The 12,920-nt window shown below is 42.7% G+C and overlaps 1 protein-coding gene across 1 annotated transcript in view; it reads right to left on the reverse strand.

The window, feature by feature from the left end:
* The window catches only part of RAB17 (RAB17, member RAS oncogene family), a 118,934-nt gene extending 106,284 nt beyond the window's left edge, over window positions 1-12,650 (reverse strand). The window contains exon 1 of the mRNA XM_086956305.1: window positions 12,266-12,650. The gene's annotated coding sequence lies outside the window, so the exon portion shown is untranslated. The remainder of the gene's footprint in view (window positions 1-12,265) is intronic.
* Between the last annotated feature and the right edge of the window lie 270 nt (window positions 12,651-12,920).

Genomic DNA, 12,920 nt, shown 5'->3' on the forward strand with positions numbered 1-12,920 from the left:
ACATAACACAATGAGGGTTATAAGGCGTAAGAATCACATATCGTCTATACTAGTGAAGATTATAAGGCCCTAGCAGTTGCTGGGCGTATAAAAAACTCAGCTGCAGCCTGCAAAATATTTTTAAACATAGACCCTTTGTTACTAATTAAGTAAACCACAACAGATGTACTGTCACATTTGTCACTTTTGCCAGTTTCTTTAAACAGATTTTTTTTAAAAATAAATGTATAAGTTAACTGTGGTCTCTGCTTTTCAAGCTCTGCCCGTTGTGACTCCACCCCCTTTCGTCGGCCACACCTTGACCCCCATGGTGTGGGTTCCGGAGTGAATTTTTTCCAAATCCTGCGCTGTTGCCAAGAGATTCTCAAATGCGAAACTACTTACCAGCGTGAGGAATACGAGCTTAATAGTGAGTGGCTGTTACCAGGGCTTTAAGTTGACCGGGTCCCACCTTGGCAGTTCTAAAAAGCAAATGCTGAGACTGGTCCCTATCGGACTCTCCCTTTTTGCCCTCGCCATCAGGGTGAAAAAAAATCTTAACTCCGCAACACTACCACCCTCCACTTCCAAAGATAGGGTGACCAGGCGTCTGGAATTTGCCCGGACAGTCCCGGTTTTTCACTAGCTGTCCTGGCAGATTTCAGGGAATATAGCTCCTGTCCCGGTTACTAGAGAGGGTCGACTGAAAACGGCAGGAGGTGCTTTTTAATGTTTACAAAGCAGGAAAGTTGTCAGTTGTTTCAAGAAAACAATTGAATTATCAGGCAAGCTACTAGGTATAAAAATTGCTTTTTATGCATGATCTAACTGCCTAATCTGTAATTCTCTGCTGAGGAGCGCTGTCATTCTTGAAGTAAAATTGTAGTCCTTCTATTTCCTTGAAATGTCCCGGCTTTAGAATTCTGCTCACCCTATTCAAAGAGAATCCTTAAAGTTCTTTCACAGTCTCATTTCAGAACTGAAGCATTTTCAATATTATATACAACAAAGCCATTTGTAGGTCTCGCCTGAACCAGCGCATTTGCTGGTCTGCGAGACATTTAGTGAATGGGCTTTAGAAATCCGACCACAATCTTTTGCTTGTGACCTAAAGCGTGCGGTTACGCGCGCGGGCATGCACACAGCCACCATCTGCCTTTCCTATCTCTTCCTCATTAAACCTCATGCGCCATCTGGCTTTCCTCATCATGGCTATTTAAACTTTCAATGCTTGTTTCAACTATAATTTCAATGCTCATTTCAACTATGCCCCCAACTACTGAGCGCATGTGTAGGGCGGGCAGCACAGGCGCACTGTGAAAACATGATGAGAGCCACGGCCTCCCAGCGCCATGCTGCACTTTAACTTTTACTGCTTTAACACCGGTGTGGCACGCCTTGTGGCAGTGCGCCTTTCTTTATGCATGGCTCACCATATTTTCACTAATTAGCATGCAGAAAGCAACAAGCTCCCTATACTCTCTGCATTGAGCGGCTTTTTATTGCCTTTCCTGATTGGCTGTCTAAACTGTTGCATCACCCTCTGCCGATCTCTCGCAACATGTTTTTCAGTTTCGCCTTTAACGCCTGACGTGACCCTTTCTCCACCAGGCACTGTCCTGAATGCTTCCTCACTTCAACTCCCCCTTTCACATAGCTTCTGTTGAGTTGTTTGTCTGACTAATCCTTCCCAGATTCTACAAGCCCATCTTTGTGCAACCAAAACCATGTACCTGCTTCACACTGCCACAACCAGAAGTGCTGCCACAGAGCAACCGTTTGGCTAGCACCAGTTCACATAAGGTTAGAGAGCAGCGACCTCTTGTGATAGCCCTTAAGGTAGTGAACCTGTCTGTAGACAAAAGTCGCATTATTATCGGGCTCTTTGGATGTCACGTTTCGCGAGGTCTAGGACGTGTTCCGTTTTTTCCGATATTGTCCGTGTTTAGTGCTTCGTGCCTTGAAGTTAGTCTTTTTATTCCGTTGTATGCGACGTCCTGTGGTTCATATTTTTTGTGACACTGTTCTACATGGTATACAATAAGAACCAACTGTGTATCATGCTATGTGCTAGTCATTTTGTAATGTTTGTCATTCTGTGCTGTATGTGAAAAAGCTGCACATTTTTTTGTGTGCTCCATACGATGTAAGTTGTGTGCAATACAGTGGTATCCAATGCTGAGAAGTAACCAACTCAGCGCCTTACCAATAAACAGCTTATCCGTTTACTCATATGAACCTTACAAGAATGAAACCTAGAGAGAGCCATACCGAGATTTTAACATACGTGTGCAGGTATTATTGTTCGTGCACAGTCATGCGCTGGTCCTGTGTTGTGTGCAGGTATTATTGTTCATACACAGTCATGAGCTGGTCCTGTGTTGAGGCAGCTACTCTCAGTCCGCTCTGTATTGCCATGCGACAGCACCAACGTAAAATGAAACTGCAGCCCATTAGCCCAGCATGTTTAATGCATCTTTGCATCATGCGAGTTGTGGTGGGGAGGAAGGGAGGAGTGCAGTTATATTTTTAAACCTGAGTTTAGGCTGCTTTTAAGCACTCCTAAAGGTTGGCAGTAATTTGTTATTCTTTAAATAACAAATCTTAGCTTTTATAAAAGCGCCAAGTGGTCTTTCAGTTCGTGTTGGGCACTAAGAAAATGATCTGCTATACTATTGCTTTTGTTGTTGTTTAAAGAAGGTTAGCATCAATTATCTTCCTTTTCAGCAAAACACGGGGAGGGCTCCACTGTTCAGCCCGTTCTCTGCAGAGGTCCTTCTTTTGAGCCTCTGTCTAAGTTACATGGTCTCCGACATACAACATAGCATAACATAACAAAACATAGCCTAGCATAACATAACAAAGCTTAATATAACGTTACATACCATTACATAGCATAACAAAACATAGCCTAGCATTGCATAGCATAACATAACTTAACAAAACATAACGTAACAAAACATAGCCAAGCCTAACACAACATAACATAACAAATCATAACATAGTAAAGCATAACATAACATAGCATAGCATAACATAACATAGTATAACATAACATAGTATAACATAACAAAACATAGTATAACATAACAAAATATAACGACAAAACAAAAACAAAACACAGCACAACACAGCCTAGCCTAACACAACATAACACAGCCTAGCCTAACACAACACAACATAACATAGCCTAGCCTAACACAACATAACACAGCCTAGCCTAACACAACACAACATAATATAGCCTAGCCTAACACAACATAACATAGCATAGCAAAGCAAAACAAAACACAACAAACCATAGCATAGCATAACAAAACATAGCATAACAAAACAAAGCATAGCATAACAAAGCTTAGCACAGCAAAACAAAACATAGCATGGCAAAACAAAACATAGCATAGCAAAATATAACATAGCATAGCATAACAAAACACAACAAAACATAGCATAGCATAACAAAGCATAACATAAGAAAACATAGCGTAACAAAACACAACATAGCATAGCATAACAAAACATAGCATAACAAAACAAAGCATAGCATAGCATAACAAAGCTTAGTATAGCAAAACAGAACATAGCAAAGCATAACAAAACATAGCATAGCATAACAAAGCATCGCATAGCATAACAAAACACAACAAAACATAGCATATCATCATAACACATAGCATAACAAAACAAAGCATAGCATAGCAAACACAACTAAACATAGCATAGCATAACAACATAGCATAGCATAACATAACAAAATATAGCATAGCATAACAAAACAAAACATAGCATAACAAAGCATAGCATAACAAAACACAACAAAATAGAGCATAGCATAGCATAACAAAACACAGCAAAACATAGCATAGCATACCAAAACAAAACATAGCATAACAAAGCCTAGCATAACAAAATACAACAAAACATAGCAAAACAAAACATAGCATAGCATAGCAAAACAAAACATGGCATAACAAAGCATAGTATAGCATAACATAGCATAACAAAACAAAACATAGCATAACACAACAAAACAGAGCATATCATAGCATAACAAAATACAACAAAACGTAGCATAGAATAACAAAACATAGCATAGCATACCATAACAAAACACAACAAAACATAGTATAACAAAACACAACATAGCATTACAAAACATAGCATAACAAAATACAACAAAACATAGCATAACAAAACATAGCATAGCATAACAAAACAAAGCATAGCAAAGCACAACAAAACATAGCATAGCAAAACAAAACATGGCATAGCATAGCATATCAAAGCATAGCATAGCACAACATAGCATAACAAAACATTACATAACATAACGCGGACGACACGCAGTTGTTGTTTACCTGGCCTGGAGAGGCGCTTGACACTGAGCAGATTCAGAACTGTCTGTCCTCAGTCTTCAATTGGTTAGCGTCTGCTCAATTGAAGTGTAATGAGGACAAGACCGAAATCCTGCTCTATGGCCAGTTCCCCCCTGATTTTCGATCCCTACTGTGGCCGGTTGGCTTTCCTGCACCATGTGCCTCTAACACCTTGGCTAAAAACCTTGGGGTCTGGTTTGGGGAAGACCTCCGCTTTGAGGGGCACATCAAGAGGCTCACTGGTGGCTGCTTCGGGACTCTGAAGTCTCTTAGAAAATTTTTCCCTTATCTGCCTGCCCCGGCCTGCGAGTCAGTCGCGAGAGCTTTAATTCTCTCGCGTCTGGACTACGCCAATGCCCTGTTCAGTGGCTCACCGGCCTATCTGATCGGGCGGCTCCAGATTATTCAAAACGCCACCGCCAGACTTTTGGGGAATATCTCCAGGCGGATCAGTGTTAGAAGTTATCTGGAGAGCCTGCATTGGCTGCCGGTACAGCATCGTATTACCTTTAAAATTCTGACTCTGGCCCATAAAGCCATCAATGGGTGTGGCCCTGCCTATCTGATGAAACGTTTCACGCGGTACTTCCCTAACAGAGATTTACGCTCAGCAGCTCAACATCTGCTGCTGGTCCCGCGCTTCCAGCGTGTTCGGCTGGGAGGCCACTCTGTGACTGTAAAGGCCGCGCGCGCATGGAACGCCCTCCCTGCGGCTCTACGCTGCATTGACGAACTCACTGCTTTTAAAAAAGCGCTGAAGACTCACCTGTTTAGAATAGCTGTCTAGTATGTTTGCTGATCTATGCTCTGCGTCTACTGTTCCCCTCTTTCCGCGCCAGGATACTCCGGAGTAATTGTGCGCGCTATAAAACAGCTTAATAATAATAATAATAATAATAACAAAACACAACAAAACAGTGCATAGCATAACAAACCAAATCATTGCATAGCATAACAAAACATAGCATAGCATAACAAAATAAAACATAGCATAACAAAGCATAGCATAACAAAGCATAACAAAACGTAGTACAGCATAACAAAACAAAACATAGCATAACATAGCAAAACACAACACAACAAAACAGAGCATATCATAGCATAACAAAGCACTACAAAACATAGCGTAGAATAACAAAACATAGCATAGCATAGCATAACAAAACACAACAAAACATAGCATTACAAAACATAGCATAACAAAGCATAGCATAACAAAATACAACAAAACATAGCATAACAAAACATAGCATAGCATAACAAAACAAAACATAGCATAGCAAAGCACAACAAAACATAGCATAGCAAATCAAAACATGGCATAGCATGGCATAACAAAGCATAGCATAGCATAATATAGCATAACAAAACAAAACATAGCAAAACAAAACACAACAAAACAGAGCATATCATAGCATAACAAAATACAACAAAACATAGCACAGAATAACAAAACATAGCATAGCATAGCATAACAAAACACAACAAAAAATAGCATAACAAAACACAACATAGCATTACACAACATAGCATAACAAAATACAACAAAACATAGCATAACAAAACATAGCATAGCATAACAAAACAAAACATAGCATAGCAAAGCACAACAAAACATAGCATAGCAAAACAAAACATGGCATAGCATAGCATAACAAAGCATAGCACAGCATAACATAGGATAACAAAACATTATATAACATAACAAAACACACCAAAACATTGCATAGCATAACAAAACATAGCATAGCAAAATAAAACATAGCCTTAACAAAGCATAGCATAACAAAACACAACACATAGCATAACAAAACACAACAAAACATAGTACAGCATTACAAAACAAAACATAGCCTAACATAGCAAAACACAACACAACATAGCATAGCATAACAAAACACAACAAAACAGAGCATATCAATGCATAACAAAACACAACAAAACATAGCATAGAATGACAAAACATAGCATAGCATAGCATAACAAAACACAACAAAACATAGCATAGCATAACAAAACACAACATAGCATAACAAAGTATAGCATAGCACAGCATAACACAACATAGCAGAACAAAGCATAGCATAACAAAACACAACAAAACATAGCATAACGAAACATAGCATAGCATAACAAAACATAGCATTGCATAGCAAAACACAACAAAACAGAGCATAGCATAACAAAACACAACAAAACATAGCATTGCATAACAAAACACAACAAAACATAGCATGAATAACAAAACATAGCATAACAAAACACAACAAAGCATAGCATAACAAATCAAAACACAGCATAGCATAATAAAACATAGCATGACAAAGCATAGCATAACAAAACACAACAAAACATAGCATAGCATAACAAAACAAAACATAGCATAGAAAAACACAACACAACATAGCATAGCATAACAAAAGACAACAAAAAAAGCATAGCATAGCATGACGGCCAACCAACCATCGTGGACTCAGCGAAATCACTGGGAATAACTCTTGACAGACACCTCAATATGCAACAAGCATTTGCAATGCAACAGGTCTCGCATTAGGAAAGTGTGAGCTATTGGTATTGTAAATGACACTTTTTTTAATATGTGTTGGCTTTGAAAATATATAAATTAATAGCATCGTTATTCACAAAGCCAATAGCTTACACTTTCCTAATGCGAGTCCTATTGGCTACGGCAATGCTTGTTGGTAGCAAGCAAGGACAGTGCTGTTGTGGTGCTGAGTGATGATGTGGTTGGGCTGAGTGATGTGGTGGTGTATTAGAGTGATGTGGTGGTGTGTTAGAGTGATGTGGTGGTGTCCCAGAGTGATGTGGTGGTGTCCCAGAGTGATGTGGTGGTGTCCCCGAGTGATGTGGTGGTGTCCCCGAGTGATGAGTGGTGGTGTCCCCGAGCGATGTGGTGGTGTTCCTGAGTGATGTGGTGGTGTTCCTGAGTGATCTGGTGGTGTTCCCGAGTGATGTGGTGGTGTCCCCAGAGTGATGTGGTGGTGTCCCCGAGTAATGTGGTGGTGTCCCCGAGTGATGTGGTGGTGTTCCCGAGTGATGTGGTGGTGTCCCCGAGTGATGTGGTGGTGTCCCCGAATGATGTGGTGATGTCCCCGAGTGATGTGGTGGTGTCCCCGAGTGATGTGGTGGTGTCCCCGAGTGATGGGGTGGAGTCCCCGAGTGATGTGGTGGTGTCCCTGAGTGATGTGGTGGTGTCCCTGAGTGATGTGGTGGTGTCCCTGAGTGATGGAGGGTGGAGTTGGAGAGTGGAGTTGGAGGGTTGAGCTGGAGGGTGGAGTTGGAGGGTGGAGTTGGAGGGTTGAGTTGGAGGGTGGAGTTGGAGGGTGAAGTTGGAGGGTGGAGTTGGGGGGTGGAGTTGGAGGTTGGAGTTGGAGGGTGAAGTTGTAGGGTGGATTTAGAGTTGGAGGGTTGAGTTGGAGGGTGGAGTTGGAGGGTGGAGTTGGAGTTGGAGGGTGGAGTTGCAGGGTGGAGTTGGAGGGTGGAGTTGGAGGGTGGAGTTGGAGTTGGAGGATGCAGTTGGAGGGTGGAGTTGGAGTTGGAGGATGCAGTTGGAGGGTTGAGTTGGAGGGTGGAGTTGGAGATGGAGGGTGGAGTTGGAGTTGGAGGGTGGAGTTGGAGGGTGGAATTAGACTTCGAGGGTGGAGTTGGAGGGTGGAGACCTGATTGCAATCTTGGAAAATCAATCTGCCCACAGGCATCGGAAGATATGAGAGCAGAAACTGAACACAAAATTGACAGTCGTCTAAAAACACAAAACTGCTTTCTAAGGGTAGTGTGTAAACATAGAGGTAGTGTCTAAAAACACGGAAAACAAACTGTTCTGTTGTTACAGTGCCCAAAGGGTTCAATACTAATTGAGGGGGAGAAAACATAAAACACATGCCTCAGCGGAGACTGGAGATGTGCCAGTCTAAATTCACAAAAGGAAGAAGCTTCTATATAAAAAACGCTGGTCTAAGCAAACGGGTACGAACGGACTGCACTCCAAATGCTTAGTTAAAACATACTACATTCTAGTTTATGAAGACTAATAAAACTCTTACAAAGCTTGAGTATCAAAAACAGTATATACGCACAGCATGTGTATTGAAGGGTGGGTGGAAGTAGCGGTTGGTGTGCCTGCTTAAAAACAAGCTCTCGGCATTGCTGCGGTGGGGGCAGGGCCGGAGCACATTCCTTTGACGTTTGATGGGGCGGTGGGGAGTTGGGGAGCGGCAGCCTTTGAGCCCACAGGCATCGGAAGATATGAGAGCAGAAACTGAACACAAAATTGACAGTCGTCTAAAAACACAAAACTGCTTTCTAGGGGTAGTGTGTAAACACAAAGGTAGTGTCTAAAAACACGGAAAACAAACCGTTCTGTCGTTACAGTGCCCAAAGGGTTCAATACTAATTGAGGGAGAGAAAACATAAAACACATGCCTCAGCGGAGACTGGAGATGTGCCAGTCTAAATTCACAAAAGGAAGAAGCTTCTATATAAAAAACGCTGGAATAAGCAAACGGGTACGAACGGACTGCACTCCAAATGCTTAGTTAAAACACACTGCATTCTAGTTTATGAAGACTAATAAAACTCTTACAAAGCTTGAGCAACAAAAAAACAGCATATACGCACAGCATGTGTATTGAAGTGTGGGTAGAAGTAGCGACTGGTGTGCCTGCTTCAAAAAAACAAGCTCTCTGCATTGCTGTGGCGGGGGGCGGGGGAGCGGGAGGCATTCCTTTGAAGTCTCATGCTGAGGCTCAGACAAATGGTGGAATGGTGGTGTGCGACCGGCTTCCTTTGAAGTCTGATGGGGGGGCGGGGAGCAAATGGCAAGCGCGCGCCCGGCGCACATGCACTGTCCATAATCCACATTCCAAAGCCCTCTTGGTAAGCTTTCCTGGAGCACCTCTATATCTCTTGCATAGCGATTGCTTGCGCAATAGCTAGGCGAGACCTAAAAACACATCAGCAACGCAACCAAAGGAGCAAACTTCCAGAAGAATACACTGAGGAAGCTGAAACCTTTCATGCCGGTCAATGACTTCAAGCAGGCAGTGCAAGCTCTAGTTATCCCTAAAGTGGAGTACGGAAGTGTCTCTGTCTGTGGCATGCCCAAAGCTACAACAGCCCCTCTAAGAGCTTCAATCAATGCTGCAGCGAGACTCATCACTGGTTCTAAAGCAAGTTCTCACATTTCCCCGGACCTAAAATCCATGAATTGACTACCTTTTGAAGCCAGAATTCATTTGAAAATAGCGTGTATGACTCATAAAGTCATGCATCACAAGGCACCCAGCTATCTGGCTCAGAAAGTGAAGCTCTCTCGTGGGATCAGATCCTCAAGAAGTGCGGAAAACCTGCTACTGAAACCGCAAAGATTCAACAAGAAGAAAACATATAACCTAACCTTTTCAGGGATGACGCCCAGAATCTGGTATGCCCTACCCCCAGAAACCAGACTTAATTCCTCTACTGCATCTTTCGAAAAAGAAGTCAAATCGATTCTCATGGCTAAACTCACCTGAACATGGACTAAAGAAATTCTGAGCCCAAACGTACCCTCGCTACTGATCCTTATTATGACAATCGACCATCTAGGCATCCTAGACAATATATCTACCCTTTGCCTGACTCACCGGGATAGTTTTGTGATGTACCTTACTACTTTGCACTTATGAGATGTTATGTATACACGCTTTGACTTGCATTTAACTGATGTGTAAAGAACTTTACTTTGCTACCTAGACACTTACCTTGTAAAGCGCTCTGATATCCGCAAGGGTCTTGTTTGCGCTGTATAAAACTTTCAAAATAAATAAATAAGGGCAAGACTCTCTGTAGAACAGAGCAGGCTCTGCCTGGGGGCCCTCTGAAAGACTGGGACCCTGGGCAATTTCCCACTTTGCCCATGCCTTAAAATGTCTCCGCACTGTAGGTGTTTGATCAAGACCTGGTAACAGGCATATCTCCTGTCTCAGGAATTCGGAGAAGACTTCCTGCTGGTATAGCAGAGTAGCCAATATAAAAGAGCAATTCCCTTGAACAAGGTAATTTACATAAACACCATGAATAAGAAAAAAGCAATAACTATAACAACTAAATAAGGAGCAAAAAACTGGCAGAATTTATTGTATACAGTAAAATTAAAAAAGCAGAGAACATAGTTGGCTGCTTGGCACAGATTAAAAGAGGTTGTAAAAAACAGTAAAATAACAATCCACATTCAATGTTGACCAGCAATATTGCTGAAAACAGACAGAAACAACAGTAAGACATACAATTTGTGCAATACAGGGTGTGTGTTCTGTTATTCTTTTAAAACACCGGTGTTATGCACATTGGGATATTATTATGTCAACAACGGTGTTTGAGCCGCGAATCACACTGTACTAGGGCGTCGACGTGTTTCGGTGGTTTGTTGAACTTCTATCCACCTTTATCAAGACAAAGAGTACATTTCTGTCGTAGTGTACATAGGTTCCTCTGAAGTGTGAAGGACCGATGTACAGTGTTAATACGGTCGTGCTCTAGAGAGGCGTTGTTACTCAGACCGTAGATACTCGTAGAGAATTTTCGAGCTATGTCTTTGTTAGTGTCCCTTGTCCTTAATAAGTTGGGAATTTATAACAGAACACACACCCTGTATTGCACAAATTGTATGTCTTACTGTTGTTTCTGTCTGTTTTCAGCAATATTGCTGGTCAATATTGAATGTGGATTGTTATTTTACTGTTTTTTACAACCTCTTTTAATCTGTGCCAAGCAGCCAACTATGTTCTCTGCTTTTTTAATTTTACTGTATACAATAAATTCTGCCAGTTTTTTACTCCTAATTTAGTTGTTATAGTTATTGCTTTTTTCTTAATTATGGTGTTTATGTAAATGACCTTGTTCAAGGGAATTGCTCTTTTGTATTGGTTGGTGAACCCCATTTCCCTTGACTTCAGTTAAGGGGTACCTCTCCTATTTTTACCTGGTATAGCAGAGTAGGGCAGCACCTGTTTGGAGTCAGACTGAGGAGGAAGGTAGTGATAGTGATGCTGTGCAGAGCCGGTGGGAATTAAGGTTTAATAATGTGGGCAGCGGCAAATGTAAGCGTTTCTAAAGCACATGCAGTCCTGCCAAGTTAGTCTATCGCATTTCAGTGCGGTGATCCTCATCACCGCACTGAAATGCAAAGTCACGAATTATAGCGCCTCCTCAGCTGTTAAACTGGAGCACTGCTATAATGCACAATGCTGACTGAAAGATGCAGTGGCAGCGCGCTGCTCACGTTAGGCTTGGGGGGATGGCTGAGCTGCTCACAGCTCTAGCTTCCACTCCACTACAATATAATAATAGGACACACTACACCTCCACGTGGCATTACATTCACTGACATCAAATGTACCCTTTTGTACGTATAAGGGAAATGAAATACTTAAAATATACCAGAAATGCTTTAGTATCATTATACACATCTTCACACCAATTCAATCTCAATCACATTAAATGTGTGCCCCTGGCTGGGTCCCTTAGCACTGCAGCTTTGCCTCCATAGCCCCGCCCCCTAGTCCACATCTCAATTTGCTGAGTACCTGTACTTATATTTTTCCATTTAAATCACTGCTATATATCCAAGCTCAATAACAAAAGCAGCAAAATACCAGTCGGACGGCACACACTGTGCTAAGCACAGATGCTTAGGTGTTTTTATTCTACGTCCTTAATTACATCGGCCACGCCCCTTTGAGAGACCCCCAATCGTTTCATCCCACTTAAAGCCCTTGCTGTTAAAATTACTATTCACTCCTTATCCAAGCAGCCTACTAACGACAGAGGTAAACTCTCCCTTTCCTCATTCCGTGACTCACTGTCCTGAAAGGCAGTGGGAGGGGGTCAGTGATCCTAACTCTCCTTACCTTTAAGTCCAGGCTCCTGCCACACACGTGGAAAGAACTATTTCAGCTTTAACCCTTCATGGACAGCAGCAGTGCCTGTCGACCCGGGGTGGACCCGGCAGCCAGACAGAGAAAAGAACAGGCCAGGGACGGGATTACCAAGCACGGCAGGGACAAAGGACGAGGGAGGGCCAGGCGCATGTGTCCAGGCAGGCAAATGGCAGGGGCGGGCCGGATTTAGGTCAATCAGGTTTGGGGTAAGGAACAGGGAGGGCAAGGCGCGTGGGCCTGCATGGCACAGGGAAGAAAAATGTCGGGGAGGGGTTAGAGACCGACTTCCGGGCACAGGGAAGGTAATGCCAGGAACCAACGCGCGTTACACCGCAGGCCCCGATCCACGCCTACTGGCTCCATCTGCACCTCGGACGGGGTTCCCGCCAGGAGGCAGGCCGTATTCGGGCTCAAAGTCCTTTCATCAACACGGAAGGGAATGAAGGGCCCGCACGGCACGAGCTGGGAGCCGCATAATCAGAAAGCAGATAATAAACATGGTGCTAGGCCAAGAATGTGGGCGAGGTGTGGGAGAAGGGCCTGAAACAGGCAACAGGCCCCCATTGTCCTCCGAGACGTAATGTCTAACCACAACATTGTTATCGCAAAAGCAAACAGACAAAAG

The sequence above is a fragment of the Lissotriton vulgaris genome, chromosome 2_1, assembly GCF_964263255.1.
Source record: "Lissotriton vulgaris chromosome 2_1, aLisVul1.2, whole genome shotgun sequence".
Classification (NCBI taxonomy): domain Eukaryota; kingdom Metazoa; phylum Chordata; class Amphibia; order Caudata; family Salamandridae; genus Lissotriton; species Lissotriton vulgaris.